This window comes from Pristiophorus japonicus, chromosome 5 (genome assembly GCF_044704955.1).
Source record: "Pristiophorus japonicus isolate sPriJap1 chromosome 5, sPriJap1.hap1, whole genome shotgun sequence".
NCBI classification, from domain to species: Eukaryota; Metazoa; Chordata; class Chondrichthyes; family Pristiophoridae; genus Pristiophorus; species Pristiophorus japonicus.
The window spans coordinates 70,778,216-70,800,210 of record NC_091981.1 but is presented as its reverse complement, the minus strand read 5'-3'; positions in this window follow the sequence as shown (position 1 = coordinate 70,800,210).

Sequence of the window (21,995 nt, the reverse complement as noted above, 5' to 3'; positions counted from 1 at the left end):
CCTGCATCTAACCTGTCTAAACCCGTCAGAATTTTAAACGTTTCTATGAGGTCCCCTCTCATTCTTCTGAACTCCAGTGAATACAAGCCCAGTTGATCCAGTCTTTCTTGATAGGTCAGTCCCGCCATCCCGGGAATCAGTCTGGTGAATCTTCGCTGCACTCCCTCAATAGCAAGAATGTCCTTCCTCAAGTTAGGAGACCAAAACTGTACACAATACTCCAGGTGTGGCCTCACCAAGGCCCTGTACAACTGTAGCAACACCTCCCTGCCCCTGTATTCAAATCCCCTCGCTATGAAGGCCAACATGCCATTTGCTTTCTTAACCGCCTGCTGTGCCTGCATGCTAACCTTCAATGACTGATGTACCATGACACCCAGGTCTCGTTGCACCTTCCCTTTTCCTAATCTGTCACCATTCAGATAATAGTCTGTCTCTCTGTTTTTACCACCAAAGTGGACAACCTCACATGTATCCACATTATACTTCATCTGCCATGCATTTGCCCACTCACCTAACCTATCCAAGTCACTCTGCAGCCTAATAGCATCCTCCTCGCAGCTCACACTGCCACCCAACTTAGTGTCATCCGCAAATTTGGAGATACTGCATTTAATCCCCTCGTCTAAATCATTAATGAACAATGGAAACAGCTGGGGCCCCAGCACAGAACCTTGCGGCACCCCACTAGTCACTGCCTGCCATTCTGAAAAGTATCCATTTACTCCCTCTCTTTGCTTCCTGTCTGACAACCAGTTCTCAATCCACGTCAGCACACTACCCCCAATCCCATGTGCTTTAACTTTGCACATTAATCTCTTGTGTGGGACCTTGTTGAAAGCCTTCTGAAAGTCCAAATATACCATATCAACTGGTTCTCCTTTGTCCACTTTACTGGAAACATCCTCAAAAAATTCTAGAAGATTTGTCAAGCATGATTTCCCTTTCACAAATCCATGCTGACTTGGACCTATCATGTCACCATTTTCCAGATGCACTGCTATGACATCCTTAATAATTGATTCCATCATTTTACCCACTACTGAGGTCAGGCTGACCGGTCTATAATTCCCTGTTTTCTCTCTCCCTCCTTTTTTAAAAAGTGGGGTTACATTGGCTACCCTCCACTCCATAGGAACTGATCCAGAGTCAATGGAATGTTGGAAAATGGCTGTCAATGCATCCGCTATTTCCAAGGCCACCTCCTTAAGTACTCTGGGATGCAGTCCATCAGGCCCTGGGGATTTATCGGCCTTCAATCCCATCAATTTCCCCAACACAATTTCCCGACTAATAAAGATTTCCCTCAGTTCCCCCTCCTTACTAGACCCTCTGACCCCTTTTATATCCGGAAGGTTGTTTGTATCCTCCTTAGTGAATACCGAACCAAAGTACTTGTTCAATTGGTCTGCCATTTCTTTGTTCCCCGTTATGACTTCCCCTGATTCTGACTGCAGGGGACCTATGTTTGTCTTTACGAACCTTTTTCTCTTTACATACCTATAGAAACTTTTGCAATCCACCTTAATGTTCCCTGCAAGCTTCTTCTCGTACTCCATTTTCCCTGCCCTAATCAAACCCTTTGTCCTCCTCTGCTGAGTTCTAAATTTCTCCCAGTCCCCAGGTTCGCTGCTATTTCTGGCCAATTTGTATGCCACTTCCTTGGCTTTAATACTATCCCTGATTTCCCGAGATAGCCACGGTTGAGCCACCTTCCCTTTTTTATTTTTACGCCAGACAGGAATGTACAATTGTTGTAATTCATCCATGCGGTCCCTAAATGTCTGCCATTGCCCATCCACAGTCAACCCCCTAAGTATCATTCGCCAATCTATCCAAGCCAATTCACGCCTCATACCTTCAAAGTTACCCTTCTTTAAGTTCTGGACCATGGTCTCTGAATTAACTGCTTCATTCTCCATCCTAATGCAGAATTCCACCATATTATGGTCACTCTTCCCCAAGGGGCCTCACACAATGAGATTGCTAATTAATCCTCTGTCATTACACAACACCCAGTCTAAGATAGCCTCCCCCCTAGTTGGTTCCTCAACATATTGGTCTAGAAAACCATCCCTTATGCACTCCAGGAAGTCCTCCTCCACCGTATTGCTTCCAGTTTGGTTGGCCCAATCTATGTGCATATTAAAGTCACCCATTATAACTGCTACACCTTTATTGCATGCACCCCTAATTTCCTGTTTGATGCCCTCCCCAACATCCCTATTACTGTTTGGAGGTCTGTACACAACTCCCACTAACGTTTTTTGCCCTTTGGTGTTCTGCAGCTCTACCCATATAGATTCCACATCATCCAAGCTAATGTCTTTCCTAACTATTGCATTAATCTCCTCTTTAACCAACAATGCTACCCCACCTCCTTTTCCTTTTATTCTATCCTTCCTGAATGTTGAATACCCCTGAATGTTGAGTTCCCAGCCCTGATCATCCTGGAGCCACGTCTCTGTAATCCCAATCACATCATATTTGTTAACATCTATTTGCACAATTAATTCATCCACCTTATTGCGGATACTCCTTGCATTAAGACACAAAGCCTTCAGGCTTGTTTTTTTAACACCCTTTGTCCTTTTAGAATTTTGCTGTACAGTGGCCCTTTTTGTTCTTTGCCTTGGGTTTCTCCGCCCTCCACTTTTCCTCATCTCCTTTCTGTCTTTTGCTTTTGCCTCCTTTTTGTTTCCCTCTGTCTCCCTGCATTGGTTCCCATCCCCCTGCCATATTAGTTTAAATCCTCCCCAACAGCACTAGCAAACACTCCCCCTCGGACATTGGTTCCGGTCCTGCCCAGGTGCAGACCGTCCGGTTTGTACTGGTCCCACGTCCCCCAGAACCGGTCCCAATGCCCCAGGAATTTGAATCCCTCCCTGCTGCACCACTGCTCAAGCCACGTATTCATCTGTGCTATCCTGCGATTCCTACTCTGACTATCACGTGGCACTGGTAGCAATCCCGAGATTACTACTTTTGAGGTCCTACTTTTTAATTTAGCTCCTAGCTCCTTAAATTCGTTTCGTAGGACCTCATCCCTTTTTTTACCTATGTCGTTGGTACCAATGTGCACCACGACAACTGGCTGTTCTCCCTCCCATTTCAGAATGTCCTGCACCCGCTCCGAGACATCCTTGACCCTTGCACCAGGGAGGCAACATACCATCCTGGAGTCTCGGCTGCGGCCGCAGAAACGCCTATCTATTCCCCTCACCATTGAATCCCCAATCACTATTGCTGTCCCACTCTTTTTCTTGCCCTCCTGTGCAGCAGAGCCAGCCACGGTGCCATGAACTTGGCTGCTGCTGCCCTCCCCTGATGAGTCATCCCCCTCAACAGTACTCAAAATGGTGTATCTGTTTTGCAGGGGGATGACCACAGGGGACCCCTGCACTACCTTCCTTGCACTGCTCTTCCTGCTGGTCTTCCAATCCCTAGCTGGCTGTGGACCCTTTCCCTGCGGTAAGACCAACTCACTACACGTGATACTCACGTCATTCTCAGCATCGTGGATGCTCCAGAGCGAATCCACCCTCAGCTCCAACTCCGCAACGCGGACAGTCAGGAGCTGGAGGTGGATACACTTCCTGCACACGTAGTCGTCAGGGACACCAGAAGTGTCCCTGAGTTCCCACATGGTACAGGAGGAGCATAACACCCGACCGAGCTCTCCTGCCATGACTTAACCCTTAGATACACTTAAATTGGCAACAACAATGTTAAAAGTTACTGACTAATATAAGAAGAAAAAGAAAAACTACTCACCAATCATCAGCCAATCACTTACCCCCTAGGCTGTGACGTCACCTTTGTTTCTTTCTTTGCCTTCTCCCTGTAGCTGCACCGGCACGCCTCTCGCCGACCCCGGACTCGCGCTGCTCCGAGCTCCCGCCTCCTCGACTGACTGCTCGAACTGCTCGACTCCCGCTGGCCTTTATAGGCCTCTCACCGACCCCGGACTCGCACTGCTCCGAGCTCCCGCCTCCTCGAACTGCCTGACTCCCGCTGGCCCTTATAGGCCTCTCGCCGACCCCGTACTCGCGCTGCTCCGAGCTCCTGCCTCCTCGAACTGCCTGACTCCCGCTGGCCCTTATAGGCCTCTCGCCGACCCCGTACTCGCGCTGCTCCGAGCTCCTGCCTCCTCGACTGACTGCTCGAACTGCTCGACTCCCGCTGGCCTTTATAGGCCTCTCGCCGACCCCGGACTCGCGCTGCTCAGAGCTCCCGCCTCCTCGACTGACTGCTCGAACTGCTCGACTCCCGCTGGCCTTTATAGGCCTCTCGCCGACCCCGGACTCGCGCTGCTCCAAGCTCCCGCCTCCTCGACTGAGCATCCAGCATTGACCTTGTGGCTAATTGTTAAACAAGTCAGATACAGTGCTCTCACGCAGGATGTGAGCATCATGGATGCTGCCCGGAAATTTACCATTCACTGCCATAATAATTTGCTGGTGGTCGACAATGAGTTGCACATTCAGGGAGCGGAATCCCTTGCGGTTCCTGAAAATCTCTGCATCCTGAAAAGGAGCCCGCATCGCGGTGTGCATACAGTCTATTGCTCCCTGCACTTTGGGGAAGTTAGCAATTTGGTAGAATCCTAAAGCCCTCTCAGTCTGAGTCTCCCTGGTCATAGGGAAGCTGATAAAGTCCATCCTGCGTGCATACAAGCTTCAGTGACCTATCTAATGCAGAAATGTGTGGCATGCTGAGATATACTGCAAATGTCGCCAGCTGAGGCCTGAAAGGAACCAGATGCGTAGAACAACAGTGCCGCGGTGACCTTGACCTCGACGGACAGTGCAGTGCTGTTGGTGCTGGCAGGCTGCAGATCTCACCTGATGAGCTGGCATATCTCACTGATAAGCTCTTTGTGGAAGCGCAGTCTCCTAAGGCAGGTGATGTCGCACAAGTTGAGGTAAGACTGCTTCTCCCTATACTTGCGGGGGGTGTAACGTCATGTCTTCCTTATCAGTCTGTCTTAACTTGGGCACATGATGTTGTCAAGTGTACCTTCTGCCACCTCAAGTCTGCAGCATGTGTGTGGTCATCAAGAGAGGGGAGAAATGACAGGCCCCATTCCAATAACTATCTGTTTTCCACCGATTGTTCACAAAGAATGAATGTCCCCACTAAGTCACCTAGTAAATTCCAATCGTCCACAGTATGAAAAGATGCTTGTTCAGATGTTCACATCACCTCCAAACACGCCAGAGTACATCCAAATTCTCCCAAGGTTGAAGTAGAGCAGCCTTTTAAATGATGGGACCTGAGATTTAGAACATGGCGCTGTGCGTAGTTCCGGGTCGTTCAACTTTTTCCCAGCAGTTTTTTCGGCGAACGATACTGTCGGTGAGATGTGTGCGAGGTGCCGAAAGTAAGGATGGGCGATAGACTGGGCATTCGTTTCGGCAAATTTGATCTTTACGACAAAAAACAGAGGGCGGTCGGTATTGTTAAATCTCAGCATTAATTACATGCCGAAAGTAACGCTGGGCGATATTATGGGCGTTGGAATCGCCCATTCTGATGATGCCGCCCAAAAAAGGTGGGCGGGCAGTATTATTTTTTCTCGGCGTTATGTACATGCGGAAAGTAATGCTCGACAATAAGTGACCGAGAAATGGGTGTCAGTTTCCATTTTGTGGCTAAATGGGCGATATATGGGCATTGCACCTCATTTCAGCATTAAAATAGACATTAAGTGGGCAGTATGCATGCAAAAATAATGGAAAATCTAGCCCATGGAATCATAGAAATTTACAGCATGGAAGGAGGCCATTTCAACCCATCGTGTCCGCTCCGGCCGACCAAGAGCTATCCAGCCTTATCCCACTTTCCAGCTTTGTAGGTTACGGCACTTTAAGTGCATATCCAAGAAGCTTTTAAATGTGGTGAGGTTTTCTTCGTCTACCACCCTTACAGGCAGTGAATTCCAGACCCCCACCACTCTCTGGGTGAAGAAATTTCCCCTCATATCTCCTATAAACCTCCCCCTGATTACTTTAAATCTATGCCCCCTGGTTGTTGACCCCTCTGCCAAGGGAAGCGGGTCCTTTCTATCCACTCTATCTGGGCCCCTCATAAATGTTATACATCTCAATCAGGTACCCCTTAGCTTCCTTTGTTCCAAAGAAAACTGACCCAGCAGCTCCAATCTTTTTTCATAGCCAAAATTCTCCAGTCCAGGCAACATTCTTGTAAATCTCCTCTGCACCCTCTCCAGTGCAATCACACCTTTCCTGTAATGTGGTGATCAGAACTGCACACAGTACTCCAGCTGTGGCCTAACCAGTGTTTTATACAGTTCAAGCATAGCCTCCTTGCTCTTGTATTCCATGTCTCGACTTATAAAGGCAAATATTCCATATGCATTCTTTACCTCCTCATCTACCTGGCCTGCTACCTTCAGGACCTGTAGACCTGCATTCCAAGGTCCCTTTGTTCCTCTACACTTTTCAGTGTCGTACAGTTTAATGTGTATTCCCTTGCCTTGTTAGACCTCCCCAAATGCATTACCTCACGTTATCCGGATTGAATTCCATTTGCCATTGTTCTGCCCACCTGACCAGTACATTGATATCTTCCTGCAGTCCACAACTTTCTTCTTCATTATCAACCACACAGCCTATTTTAGTGTCATCTGCAAACTTCTTAAGCATACACCCAACATTTAAGTCCAAGTCATTGATGTATACCACAAAAAGCAAGGGACCCAGCACTGAGCCCGGCGGAACCCCATGGGATACAGCCTTCCAGTCACAAAAACACCCATCAACCATTATCATTTGCTTCCTGCCTCCATGCCAATTTTGGATCCAACTTGCTACTTTGCCCTGGATCCCATGGGCTATTACTTTCATGACATCTGCCATGTGGGACCTTGTCAAAAGCTTTGCTAAAATCCATTTCCACTATATCATACGCACTGCCTTCATCGACCCTCCTGGTTACCTCCTCGAAAAATTCAATCAAGTTAGTCAGACATGACCTTCTCTTAACAAATCCATGCTGACTGTCCTGTGTATCAGCACAGTCTTAATCCTTCCTGCAATGGCTGCCTGACTAATTGATAATGCAGTGTTGTGTGTTATGTGAACAAGTTTTACCTCAGGTACTGTCATTTTCTTTTCTAAAGTTGAACAGTCTGTCAGGCTCCTGTTGGAAGGTACACATTCTGACATGCTTCAAGCTAGTTATTTCCAGGCTGCTCATTCCCTTTTTATTAGTTTTAACATCAACATACATTGAACTAATCAAAAGAACTGCTACGAATAAATCTTTAACATTGAAGAAATCTTTCAAAAGTTTTAAGTAAAGTTCAAAATATGCGAACATGAAGTCCACATGAAAGTACGATACAAAACAAACTGAATAAATAAAAAAACTTGAGCATGCCAGTTTATGTTTGGGAAGGATATGTACAGTTGCACTCTGTAATCTCCAGACATCACTGATGCATCTGCCACAAGCTTGTTTACGTGATGTAAAGAAAATGATACTATATATCAAAGCTACCAGCATGCACAACCATTACTTCAAGCTTGGCTGTAATCCCATTGTGGAAAAGTGCCTACGTGTAAAATGTTAGTGACACTTATGTGTAAATTTGCAGCCATTAGATCAACATTTGATTAAGAAGTTTCAACAGGTTTGACTGCTGCAAGCAAAATTATCATGAAATAACAAATATTGCTCAATGTCAGATTTTAAATATTATCTCTCAACTTACTAATTGCTCAATATTTTCAGAAAAAATAACTCAAGAGATAATAAAAACAAATTACCTGGTGAAAAATCCTGCCTCAATTCATTTTCCTTAAAATGAATGAAATATCACTCGTGGTGAAATTATTGCACACTTAGGTTGAATATGAGTATCCTTCTATTGTTTTGTTCTGTGGAATGTACGTCACCGATCAATGAACAGCAACACCTCCAGGTACAAGGCTTCACTGCAGCCCAAGAAAAGGCACCTGCTTAAACTGTATCAGTTAAAGGTGGGAATCCCTCAGGTGCTTTGATAGGTGAGGCAGCAAGAAGGCCTAATTTATTTTATCTTTTCCATTCCAATGCTAGAAGATTGTTGTTTCATTATGAAACTGTATGAAATTGTTTTTAAAAATATCTCATATTCATTTTCCACTGCTGGTCGGGAATGCAATGTATTGATTAGCCAGCTTCTCACTGCGACTTTAACACAATAGCGCCTATGAAGCCAGCCATGCACGTTTCCCAGCTCTATTAAAGGATGCAGGTCTGATGACATCATCGACGACTCATTTCCAGCACCCATATTTAAAGAAGCCTTGCACCCAATTCATTTGGAAGTTGGTAAAGGAGAATAGAAGGAACATTGGAAAGGTTGGATTTATTTTATGATTATAAAAGCATGGAGGTTGTGAGGAATACCTGGATCCAGTGCAGGAAGAGATTCAATGATCTGATGAAGTCAGGAAAGGTGAGTGCCCAGCCACCCTCACCTTCATCCTGATGTTCATGTCACCACATCCCCATCACTCTGCCTTCCCAAACCTACTCCTTCACATCATTCCTCACACCAACATATGTTCCAGGTCCACCCATCCCTCTTTCTCGATGTCCATACTCACATCCCCATCTGACTAACCATCCTCACAATCACCCTCATCCTAAAGCAATCTCATCATGTAACACCACAGAAGGAGGGCATTTGGCATTGACACCCCATTCTCTTATAGTCACCCTCTACAGGTAACCTATACATTCCTTTCACTCAATCCATCACTCTCACTCAAAGTTCTTTTCTTTCACTCCTCCAAGGAGAAAAGAACCCAAAACAGGTAGAGACAGAGAACTGGAGGTGGCCCTCCAGTCTTCAGTAGTGTATTTGCAGCAGAGGAGATGGCCCTGGAGGTGTCGACCATTGCATAGATGCTGGCGGTGGGAGATGGAGAGATGGGGAACCCTCAGCAACCTGGTGACTGAATTAGATCTCATACAGCCACATGGCATAAAGCAATCACTCATATGGTGACTGATGTCAGCAGCCAGTGAAAGTTCATCATGTAGCACCCTTACTGACCGAGCTGACCAAGACCTGAAAGACATAGTTGTCAGACTGGATCCGGGGCATGTGGTGAAAGAACCAATGCGAGGAAAAAAGCTATTTGACCTCGTCCTCACCAATTTACCTGTCGCAGTTGCATCTGTCCATGACAGAATTGGTAGTTTTGACCACTGAACAGTCCTTGTGGAGACGACAACTTGTCTTCACAGTGAGGACACCCTCCATCATGTTGTGTAGCACTACCACTGTGCTAAATGGGATAGATTCAGAACAAGTCTAGCAGCTTAAAATTGGGCAACCATGAGGCGATGTGGGCCACCATCAGAAGTAGAATTGTATTCCACCACAATTTGTAACTTCATGGCTCAGCATATCCCTCACTCTACTGTTACCATCACTACCTTACCTTCCACTAAACATCCGTAAGACGAAGGTCCTCTACCAACCTGTCCCCGCCACACAGCACTGCTCCTCGACTATCAAATCACAACGTGGACCATTTTCCATACCTTGGGAGCCTACTGTCAATAAGGGCAGATGTCGATGACGAAGACTAACAATGCCTTCAGTTTGCCAGTGCAGCCTTCGGTCGTCTGAGGAAGAGAGTGTTTGAAGACCAGGACCTCAAACACGGTACCAAGCTCATGGTATACAGAGCAGTAGTGACACCTGCCTTCCTATATGCTTCAGAGACATAGACTATGTACATCAGGCACCTCAAAGCACTGGAGAAGTACCACCAACGCTGCCTCTGCAAGATCCTGCAAATCTATTGGCAGGTTAGGCACATCAACATCAGCGTTCTCGCTTAAGCCAACATCTCCAGCATTGAAGCACTGACCACACTCTATCAGCTCTGTTGGGCGGGTCACATCATCCGCATGCCCGATTCGAGACTCCCAAAAGAAGTGCTCTACTCGCAGCACCAACATGGCAAGTGAGCCGCAGGTGGGCAGAGGAAATGCTTTAAGGACACCCTCAAAGCCTCCTTGAAAAAGTGCAACATCCCCACTGGGAATCCCTGGCCCAAGACCGCACAAAATGCAGGAAAAGCATCCGGGAAGGTGCCGAACATCTTGAGTCTCTACACCAAGAACAAGCTGAAACCAAGCATAAACAGTTGAAGGAGCGAACGGCAACCCAAGCACCCCACCCACCCGTTCCTTCAACCACTGTCTGCCCCACCTGTGACAGAGGCTGTAGATCTCACATCGGACTCATCAGTCACATGAGAATTCATTTTTAGTGTGGAAACAAGTCATCCTCAATTCCGAGACACTGCCTAAGAAGAAGATTACCATCAAGCCAGGGGACATACACTGGTTCAATGAGGAGTGTAGAAGAGCATGCCAGGAGCAGCGGAAGTTGCAACATGGGACTACATGCAAGCTAAGCAGTAGAAGCTGCATCCTACAGACAGAGCTAAGCGATCCCACAATCAACAGATCAGATCAAACCTCTGCAGTCATGCCACATCCAGTCATGAATGGTGGTGGACAATTAAACAACTAACAGGAGGAAAAGACTCCATGATTAACCCATATTCAATGATGGAAGAGCCCAGCACGTGAGTGCAAAAGACAAGGCTGAAGTGTTTGCAACCATCTTCAGCCAGAAGTGCCAAATGGATGATCCTTATGGTGCACAAAAGATTTACAAGAATGATTCCAGGGATGAGGGACGTCAGTTATGTGGATAGACTCGAGGGCTTGGGATTGTCTCCTTAAAGCAGAGAAGGTTGAGAGGAGATTTGATAGAGCTGTCCAAAATCATGAGGAGTCTAGACAGAGTAGATAGCGAGAAACTGCTCCCATTGGCAGAAGGGTCGAGAACCGGAGGACACAGATTTAACGTGATTGGCAGAAGAACCAAAGGCGACATGAGGAAAAGCTTTTTTACACAGTGAGTGGTTAGGATTTGGAATACACTGCCTGAGAGGGTGTTGGAGGCAGATTCAATTGTGGCTTTCAAAAGGGAATTGGATCAGTGCCTGAAGGAAAAAAACTTGCCGGGCTTAGGGGAAAGGGCATGGGAGTGGGACTAGCTGAAGTGTTCTTGCAGAGAGCCAGCACGGGCTCGACAGGCCGAATGGCTTCCTTCTGTGCTGTAACCATTTTATGATTCTATGATATCAACCTTCTCCTGATGTCCCCACCATCACAGCAGCCAGTTTTCAGCCAATTTGATTCACTCCACGTGATATCAAGAAACAACTGAGTGCACTAGATACAGCAAAGACTATGCACCGCGACAACCTCTCAACTTTCATGCTAAAGACTTGCACTCCAGAACTAGCCGCGCCTCTAGCCAAGCTGTTCCAGTACAGATACAACACTGGCATCTACCTGACAATGTGGAAAACTGCCCAGGGAAATTCTTTCCAGAAAAAGCAGCACAAATCCAAACCGGCCAATTACCGCCCCATCAGTCGACTCTCAATCAAAAGCAAAGCAAAACCTCATTATAGCCTTGGCCCAAACACAGACAACAGAGCTGAATTCCAAAGGTGAGGTTAGAATGACTGCCCTTGACATCAAGACAGAATTTGACCAAGTGTGATATCAAGGAGCCCTAGTAAAATTGAAGTCAATGGGAATCAGGAGCAAAACTCTCCACTGGTTGGAGTCATATCTAGTACAAAGGAAGATGGTTGTAATTGTTGTAGGACAATTATCTCAGCTCCAGGGCACCAATGCAGGAAGTTGTCAGCAACAATGCTTGCAAATGGCTGCTCACCAATAACCTCACCAAATCTCAGTTTGGGTTCCAACAGGACCACTCAGCTCCAGACCTCATTATAGCCTTGGCCCAAACACAGACAACAGAGCTGAATTCCAAAGGTGAGGTGAGAATGACTGCTCTTGACATCAAGACAGCATTTGACCAAGTGTGATATTAAGGAGCCCTAGTAAAATTTAAGTCAATGGGAATCAGGAGCAAAACTCTCCACTGGTTGGAGTCATATCTAGTACAAAGGAAGATGGTTGTAATTGTTGTAGGACAATTATCTCAGCTCCAGGACACCAATGCAGGAGTTCCTCAGAGCACCTTCAGCTGCTTCATCGATGACCTTCCCTCCATCATAAGGTCAGAAGTGAGGATGTTCGCTGAAGATTTCACAATGTTCAGTTCAATTCACAACTCTTCAGATAATGAAGCAGTCCATGCCCGAATGCAGCAAAACCTGGATGACATTCAGGCTTGGGCTAATAATTGGCATAACATTTGCGCTGCACAAGTGCCAGGCAAAGACTATCTCCAAAAAGCAAGAGTCTAACCACCAACCCTTGACATTTAACAGCATTATCATTGCCGAATCCCCCACAATCAACATCCTGGGGGGGTCACCATTGACCAGAACGTCAATGGTGACCCCCAGGACCAGCCACAAAAATACTGTGACTACAAAAGCAGATCAGAAGCTGGATATTCTGCAGTGAGTGTCTCACCTCCTGACTTCCCAAAGTCTTTGCACCATATACAAGGCACCAATCAGTAGTATGATGGAATACTCTCCGCTTGCCTGGGTGAGTGCAGCTCCAACAACACTCAAGTAGCTCGACATCATCCAGGACAAAGCAGCCCGCTTGATTGGCACCCCATCCACCACCTTACACATTCACACCCTGCACCACCGGTGCACCGTGGCTACAGTGTGTACCATCGACAAGATGCACTGTCGCAACTCACCAAGCCTTCTTTGGCAGCACCTCCCAAAGCTGCGACCTCTACCACCTAGAAGGACAAGAGCAGCAGGTGCACGGGAACACCATCACCTGCAAGTTCCCCCCCAAGTTACACACCATCCTGACTTGGAAATATATTGCCGTTCCTTCATCGTCGCTGGGTCAAAATCCTGGAATTCCCTCCATGACAGCATTGTGGGAGTACCTTCACCACAAGGACTGCAGAGGTTCAAGAAGGTGGTTCACCATCACATTCTCAAGGGCAATTAGGGATGGGCAATAAATGATGGCTTTGCCAGCGATGCTCACATCCCAGGAACAAATTTTTTAAAATGTGCAAAATGGTATTGTGATCCATTCTTAATTTAACAATTCTAAATCATCTCTTTACTCTCCCACAGGTCCATTAAGAGCCCCCATGTCTCCACCACCAAGAGGGTGGACGATGAGAGGCTGGCCAGTAGAGCCTTGGAATAATCGAGTTTGGAGGTAATAAAAGCATGGTTGAGGGTTTCAGCAGTAGATGGTCTGAGGCAGGGGCGGAGACAGATGATATAAAGCTGAAAGTAGGCGTTCTATGAGATGTAGAGTATAGGGGGTTGGAAGCTCAGCTCGGGGTCAAATAGGACATTGAGGTTATGAAGAATCTGATTCAGCTGCACTGAGACAAATTTAGCTCTCTAATGATTAAATTTACAGCACAGCAGGGTTGTAGATTAAAACACATACAGGGCACCAAAAAAGCAATGCTGAAATCGATGAAAGATTGTTCAACATTTTAGTTATCATTCATTCTCATTGCAGCTGCAGTAACTCTATTTATTTGAGCCAGCAGGGGCTGTTGTCACATTGGGCTAGTGGATTCTACTCTTAAGTGGAGGTAGTTAACTGAACTAAAAGCTGACACTAGAGTTAGGCATTTAAAACAGAGCAAGAACAGTCAGGTTTTGTTAAAGCTGAAGCTGTGAGGGACTCCGTTGATGGGAAAGTTTAGAAATGCTGAAGGATAGTTAGAAGATATTTTCCTGGAGTCTAGTATGATGCCCCACTGACGTGGGAAGTGTGGCATGTTCTTTATTTTATATCATTACACGAAGGTAAGTTGTACTGATTGAACTAAATGAATCTGATCATATCCATTGCTCTGTATGTTCACTCAATGTGAAACAAAGCAGCTTAACGATTTGTATTAAGCCTTGTATCACCAAATTTTTGTTCGGTCCTGCTTCAGAGAGATTGAAAAAGTAAACAGACAAAGGACACAAATATCTGGTTCAGGTCACATAAGAACATAAGAAATAGGAGCAGGAGTCGGCCATATGGCCCATCGAGCCTGCTCTGCCATTCAATAAGATCAAGCCTGATCTTCAACCTCAACTCCACTTTACTGCTCGATCTCCATATCCCTTGATTCCCTTAGAGTCCAAAAAATTATCGATCTCAGCCTTGAATATATACTCAACGACTGTCCGAGGGGGAGTGTTTGCTCGTGCTGTTGGGGATGGGTTAAACTAATATGGCAGGGGGATGGGAACCTATGCAGGGAGACAGAGGGAAGTAGAATGGGGTCAGAAGCAAAAGATAGAAAAAAAAAATGTGGAGGGCAGAGAAACCCAAGGCAAAAAGCAAAAAGGGCTACATTACAGTAAAATTCTAAAGGGGCAAAGCAGGCTAAAAAGACAAGCCTGAAGGCTCTGTACCTCAAAGCGAGGAGTATTCGTAATAAGGTGGATGAATTAACTGCACAGATAGCTGTTAACGGATATGATGTAATAGGGATCACGGAGATATGGCACCAGGGTGACAAAGGCTGGGAACTCAACCTCCAGGGGTATTCAACATTCAGGAAGGATAGACAGAAAGGAAAAGGAGGTGGGGTGGCATTGCTGGATAAAGAGGAAATTAACGCAATAGTAAGGAAGGACATTAGCTTGGATGATGTACCATCGGTATGGGTGGTGCCACGGAACACCAAAGGGCAGAAAACACTTGAGGGAGTTGTGTACAGGCCACCAAACAGTAGTAGTGAGGTTGGGGACAGCATCAAACAAGAAATTAGGGATGCGTGCAATAAAGGTACAGCAGTTACCATGGGCGACTTTAATCTACACATCGATTGGGCTAATCAAACTGGTAGCAATGCGGTGGAGGAGGATTTACTGGAGTGTAGTAGGGATGATTTTCCAGACCAATATGTCGAGGAACCAACTAGAGTGCAGGCCATCCCAGACTGGGTGATGTGAAATGAGAAAGGACTAATTAGCAATCTTGTTGTGCGAGGCCCCTTGGGGAAGAGTGACCATAATATGGTAGAATTCTTTATTAAGATGGAGAGTGATACAGTTAATTCAGAGACTAGGGTCATGAACTTAATGAAAGGTAACTTCGATGGTATGAGATGTGAATTGGCTAGAATAGACAGGCAAATGATACTTAAAGGTTGACAGCGGATAGCCAATGACAAACACTTAAAGATCAAAAATTATACATCCCTGTCTGGCGTAAAAATAAAACGGGGAAGGTGGCTCAACCATGGCTAACAAGGGAAATTAAGGATAGTGTTAAATCCAAGAAAGAGACATATAAATTGGCCAGAAAAAGCAGCAAACCTGAGGACTGGGAGAATTTTATAATTCAGCAGGGGAGGACAAAGGGTTTAATTAGGAGGGGGGGAAATAGAGTATGGGAGTAAGCTTGCTGGGAACATAAAAGCTGACTGCAAAAGCTTCTATAGATATGTGAAGAGAAAAAGATTAGTGAAGACAAACATAGGTCCCTTGCAGTCAGATTCAGGTGAATTTATAATGGGGAACAAAGAAATGGCGGACCATTTGAAACATAGAAACGTAGAAACATTGAAAATAGGTGCAGGAGCAGGCCATTCAGCCCTTCGAGCCTGCTCCTGCACCTATTTTCAATGTTTCTACCCATGGCTGATCATTCCTTCAGTACCCCTTTCCTGCTTTCTCTCCCTATCCCTTGATCACCTTAACTGTATGGGCCATATCGAACTCCCTCTTGAATACATCCAATGAACTGGCATCAACAACTCTCTGCGGCAGGGAATTCCACAGGTCAACAACTCTCTGAGTGAAGAAGTTTCTCCTCATCTCAGTCCTAAATGGCCTACCCCTTATCCTAAGACTATGTCCCCTGGTTCTGGACTTCTCCAACATCGAGAACATTCTTCCCGCATCTAACCTGTCCAGTCCTGTCAGAATCTTATATGTTTCTATGAGATCCCCTCTCATCCATCTAACGCCAGTGAATAAAGGCCCAGTTAATCCAGTCTCTCTTCATATGACAGTCCAGCCATCCCTGGAATCAGTCTGGTGAACCTTCGCTGCACTCCCTCAATAGCAAGAACGTCCTTCCTCACACTAGGAGACCAAAACTGAACACAATATTCCAGGTGAGGACTCACTAAGGCCCTGTACAACTGGAGTAAGACCTCCCTGCTCCGATATTCAAATCCCCTAGCTATGAAGGCCAACATACCATTTGCCTTCTTTACCGCCTACTGTACCTGCATGCCCACTTTCAGTGAATGATGAACCACTATACCCAGGTCTCGTTGCACCTCTCCTTTTTCTCGTCTGCCGCCATTCAGATAATATTCTGCCTTCGTGTTTTTGCCCCCAAAATGGATAACCTCGCATTTATCCACATTATACTGCATCTGCCAATTATTTGCCCACTCACCTAATCTGTCCAAGTCACCCTGCAGCCTCTTAGCGTCCTCCTCACAGCTCACACCGCCACCCAGTTTAGTGGCTTCCACAAACTGGAGATATTACACTCTATTCCTTCATCCAAAACGTTAATGTATATTGTGAAGAGCTGGGGTCCCAGCACTGAGCCCTGCGGCACCCCACTAGTAACTGCCTGCCATTCTGAAAAGGACCCGTTTATCCCGACTCTCTGCTTCCTGTCTGCCAACCAGTTCTCTATCCACGTCAGTACATTACCCCCAATACCATGCGCTTTGATTTTGTACACCAATCTCTTGAACGGGACCTTGTCAAAAGCCTTTTGAAAGTCAAAATACACCACATCCACTGGTTCTCCCTTGTCCACTCTACTAGTTACATCCTCAAAAAATTCCAGAAGATTCGTCAAGCATGATTTCCCGTTCATAAATCCATACTGACTTGGTCCGATCCTGTCACTGCTTTCCAAATGCACTGCTATTTCATCCTTAATGATTGATTCCAACATTTTCCACATGACTGATGTCAGGCTAACCGGTCGATAATTGTCCGCTTTCTCTCTCCCTCCTTTTTTAAAAAGTGCCGTTACATTAGCTACCCTCCAGTCCATAGGAACTGATCCAGAATCGATAGATTGTTGGAAAATGATCACCAATGCATCCACCATTTCTAGGGCCACTTCCTTAAGTACTCTGGGATGCAGACTATCAAGGTCCCAGGGATTTATCGGCCTTTAATCCCATTAATTTCCCTAACACAATTTCCCGCCTAATAAGGATATCTTTCAGTTCCTCATTCTCACTAGACCCACTGTCCCCTAGTACAATTGAAAGGTTATTTGTATCTTCCTTTGTGAAGACAGAACCGAAATATTGTTTCAATTAGTCTGCCATTTCTTTGTTCCCCATTATAAATTCACCTGAATCTGACTGCAAGGGACCTACATTTGTCTTTACTAATCTTTTTCTCTTCACATATTTAAAAAAGTTTTTGCAGTTTTTATGTTCCCTGCAAGCTTCCTCTCGTACTCTATTTTCCCCTTCTTAATTAAACCCTTAGTCCTCCTCTGTTGAATTCTAAATTTCTCCCAATCCTCAGGTTTGTTGCTTTTTCTGGCCAATTTATATGCCTCTTCCTTGGTTTTAACACTATCCTTAATTTCCCATGGTTAGCCATGTTTGAGCCACCTTCCCAGTTTTATTTTTACTCCAGACAGGGATGTACAATTGCTGAAGTTCATCCATGTGATCTTTAATTGTTTGCCATTGCTTATCCACCGTCAATCCTTTAAGTGTCCTCTGCCAGCCTATTCTAGCCAATTCACGCCTCATACCATCGAAGTTGCCTTTCCTTAAGTTCAGGACCCAGTTTCCGAATTAACTTTGTCACTCTCCATCTTAATAAAGAATTCTACCATATTCTGGTCACTTTTCCCCAATGGGCCTTGCACAACAAGATTGCTAATTAGTCCCTTCTCATTACACATCACCCAGTCTAGGATGGCCAGCTCCCTGGTTGGTTCCTCGACATATTGGTACAGAAAACCATCGCTAATACACTCCAGGAAATCCTCCTCCACCGCATTGCTACCAGTTAAGTTAGCGCAATCTATATGTAGATTAAAGTCGCCCATGATTACTGCTGTACCTTTATTGCACACATCCCTTATTTCTTGTTTGATGCTGTCCCCAACCTCACTACTACTATTTGGTGGTCTGTACACAACTCTTGAACAAATTGAACAAATACTTTGATTCTGTCTTCATGAAGGAAGACACAAATAACCTTCCGGAAATACGAGGGGACCGAGGTTCCAGTGAGAAGGAGGAACTGAAGGAAATCCTTATTAGCCACGAAATTGTGTTTGGGAAATTGATGGGATTGAAGGCCGATAAATCCCCAGGGCCTGATAGTCTGCATCCCAGAATACTTAAGGAAGTGGCCCTAGAAATAGTGGATGCATTGGTGATCATTTTCCAACAGTCTATCAACTCTGGATCAGTTCCTATGGACTGGAGGGTAGCTAATGTAACACCACTTTTTAAGAAAAGAGGGAGAGAGAAAATGGGTAATTATAGACCGGTTAGCCTGACATCAGTAGTGGGGAAATTGCTGGAATCAATTCATAAAGCTGAAATAGCAGTGCATTTGGAAAGCAGTGACAGGATCGGTGCAAATCAGCATGGATTTATGAAAAGGAAATCACGCTTGACAAATCTTCTAGAATTTTTTGAGGCTGTAACTGGTAGAGTTGACAAGGGAGTACCAGTGGATGTGGTGTATTTGGACTTTCACAAGGCTTTTGACAAGGTCCCACACAAGAGATTGGTGTGCAAAATTAAAGCACATGGTATTGGGGGTAATGTACAGACGTGGATCGAGAACTGGTTGGCAGACAGGAAGCAGAGAGTCGGAATAAACGGGTCCTTTTCAGAATGACAGGCAGTGACTAGTGGGGTGCCGCAGGGTTCAGTGCTGGGACCCCAGCTATTTACAATATACATTAATGATTTAAATGAAGGAATTGAGAGTAATATCTCCAAGTTTTCAAATTACACTAAGCTGGATGGCGGTGTGAGCTGTGAGGAGGATGCTAAGAGGCTGCAGGGTGACTTGGACAGGTTAGGTGAATGGGCAAATGCATGGCAGATGCAGTATAATGTGGATAAATGTGAGGTTATCCACTTTGGTGGCAAAAACGTGAAGGCAGAATATTATCTGAATGGTGGAAGATTGGGAAAATGGGAGGTGCAACGAGACCTGGGTGTCATGATACATCAGTCATTGAAAGTTGGCATGCAGGTAGAGCATGCGGTGAATAAGGCAAGTGGTATGTTGGCCTTCATAGCAAGAGGATTTGAGTATAGGAGCAGGGAGGTCTTACTGCAGTTGTACAGGGCCTTAGTGAGGCCTCAGCTGGAATATTGTGTACAGTTTTGGTCTCCTAATCTGAGGAAAGACGTTCTTGCTATTGAGGTACTGCAGCGAAGGTTCACCAGACTGATTCCCAGAATGGCAGGACTGACATATGAGGAGAGACTGGATCGACTGGGCCTGTATTCACTGGAGTTTCGAAGGATGAGAGGGGATCTCATTGAAACATATAAAATGCTGACGGGACTGGACAGGTTAGATGCAGGAAGAAGGTTCCCGATGTTGGGGAAGTCCAGAACCAGGGGACATAGTCTAAGCCATTTAGGACTGAGATGAGGAGAAACCTCTTCACTCAGAGAGTTGTGAACCTGTGGAATTCCCTACCGCTGAGAATTGTTGATGCCAGTTCATTGGATATATTCAAGAGGGAGTTAGATATGGCCCTTACGGCTAAAGGGATCAAGGGGTATGGAGAGAAAGCAGGAAAGGGGTACTGAGGTGAATGATAAGCCATGATCTTATTGAATGGTGGTGCAGGCTCGGATAGAGAATTCCAAAGATTTACAACCCTTGAGTGAAGAAAGCTCTCCTCATCTCAGTCTTAAATGACTAAAGCCTTATCTTTAGACTATACTCCGTAGTTCTGGACTCTCCAGATGGTGAAACAGCCTATCCGCATCTACCCTATCAAGTAAGCAGGGTGTGGTGGGTCTGTCAGCTCGCCTTCCTGACCCTGAGCAGTTGCGAGCCGCTCCCATTCCCTGGTTCTGAGCTTGGATTTATTAATCAGGGCATGATAAAGTGCAGCAGACAACTATTTTGTATGGGTTTTATTCTAGAAAACAAATAACACAAATACACGCCAATAAAACTGTAAAATCTTCCAAAAAGTTTATAAACAATAGGGAATACTTTATTACAGATAATAAACACAACAGAAATACCTCCCACCTCCCACTCACTCGCTAACTAGGTCAAACTCTAGGGCTCCAGGGATCATGCTCACCAAATCCTTTCCTTTGATAGTTAGGGCTGTTTCGCGGTTTCGGGGTTCTTTGGTTATAGCCGGTTTGCCTTGCTGTACCCCGGACATGGTCGAAGATCTCTGCTGCATATTGAAAGCCAGTTGGTGCGAGTTCTTTTCTCCGATGTCGCGATGTTTCTTCCTGCGTTTTCTCGCCATGTGCTCTCGATCTTGTTGTTCCGAAGTGATGGTTAGAATAGAGAATAGTTTCTTGGCGCGATAGGCCCCCAATTATACTCTGAGAGGCTTCCTTATCTTTGTGCCAAATCTAACATTTCTTTTGTTTGAGTTTTGCTGCCCAGCTAACTGAAACTTGATTAAGTGTTTTTAATCTGGCGTTGATCGACTTTTCTGAGCTGACGAGCTCTTGTTAATTGTTGAAATTATCCTTTGGTTTCGAGTCACAATTGTTAAAGTTAGTTTCTGGTGTCGAGTTGTCTGCCTGGGTCCGAGCTTTCTATGCAGACCGGAAAGGTGATTAGCATTTTGCATGTGTTGGATGGGTTTTGTGCTTGCATTGAAACTGCACTTCCTTGGATTGATTGTTGAAATGTAAATGTCTTCTAGGGGCACGTTTGAGGGTAGACAGTTCCCCAGGCAATTTGATTAGCTCCAACATCCCCAGACAGCTTGATTAGCTCCAATATCCAAACTGGCTTTTTAGAGGTTGAACCCACCCCTTTTATTACAGCCCTTTTCTCACAGACCCAACATTCACCTTTTAAAAATCCCAAATTTGGTTAAAACTCGTCGATTTTTTCCATAAGTATTTTAGGATCGCAAACTTTCTGCTTAATCGTACCAAATCGAATTTTCTTTTCAATGAGTCCAAACACTGAGGGGCTTTCCACAAATTTTGGAATCTTGCAAGTCCTCTCGTTCTTCTACAGACAGTATATTCTACTCAATTTTTCCTCATGTGACAACCCTCACATCCAAGGAAATAATCTAGTGAACCTTTGCCGCACCCGCTCTAAGACAACCATATCATTCCATAGGTAAGGAGACTAAAACTCTACACAGTACGCCATGTGATATTGTCAAAGCCCTATATTACTGCTGTTATATATGAATAAAGAGTCTGACTGGATACTGTGAGCTCAAAGTAAAGTGTGACCTCAGTCTTTTATTGCAGGTCTCCAGAGTGACTCTCCAGCCTGTGAGGTTTCCTTAAGTACCTGTGCACCCAAGGGATTGTGGGATCCCTTGGGACTACAGGGGATGAGCACTCTGGTGGTTGTACAAGGTTCACATACATAACAACACTACCCCCAAAGTCAACAGTGTAACTATTGACGATGAGTCGATGTGGGACCTTTCTTTCCTTGGTTGATCGTCTCGGTGCAAATGTTGGTTTTGGTGAATCGTTTGTTGGGCCCTCGCTGGGCTGCTGTGCAGCTGGCCTTGCTAGGTTGCCTGGTGTGGTGAGTCCTGCTGGGCTGCTGCGGGTATTATGTTCTGCTTCGTGGCCAACCGCTGTGTCGGTTGCCACTGGTGTGTACGTTGGAAAGTCAAACAAGATAGGGTCCAAGGTTGGTTGCTCAGGATAATCCGTGAATCTGAGTTTGATTTGGTCCAATTGTTTCCGGTGAATGAGTCCATTTTGAAAGTTTGACCCGAAACACCCTGCTCCCCTCTTTGGTCAC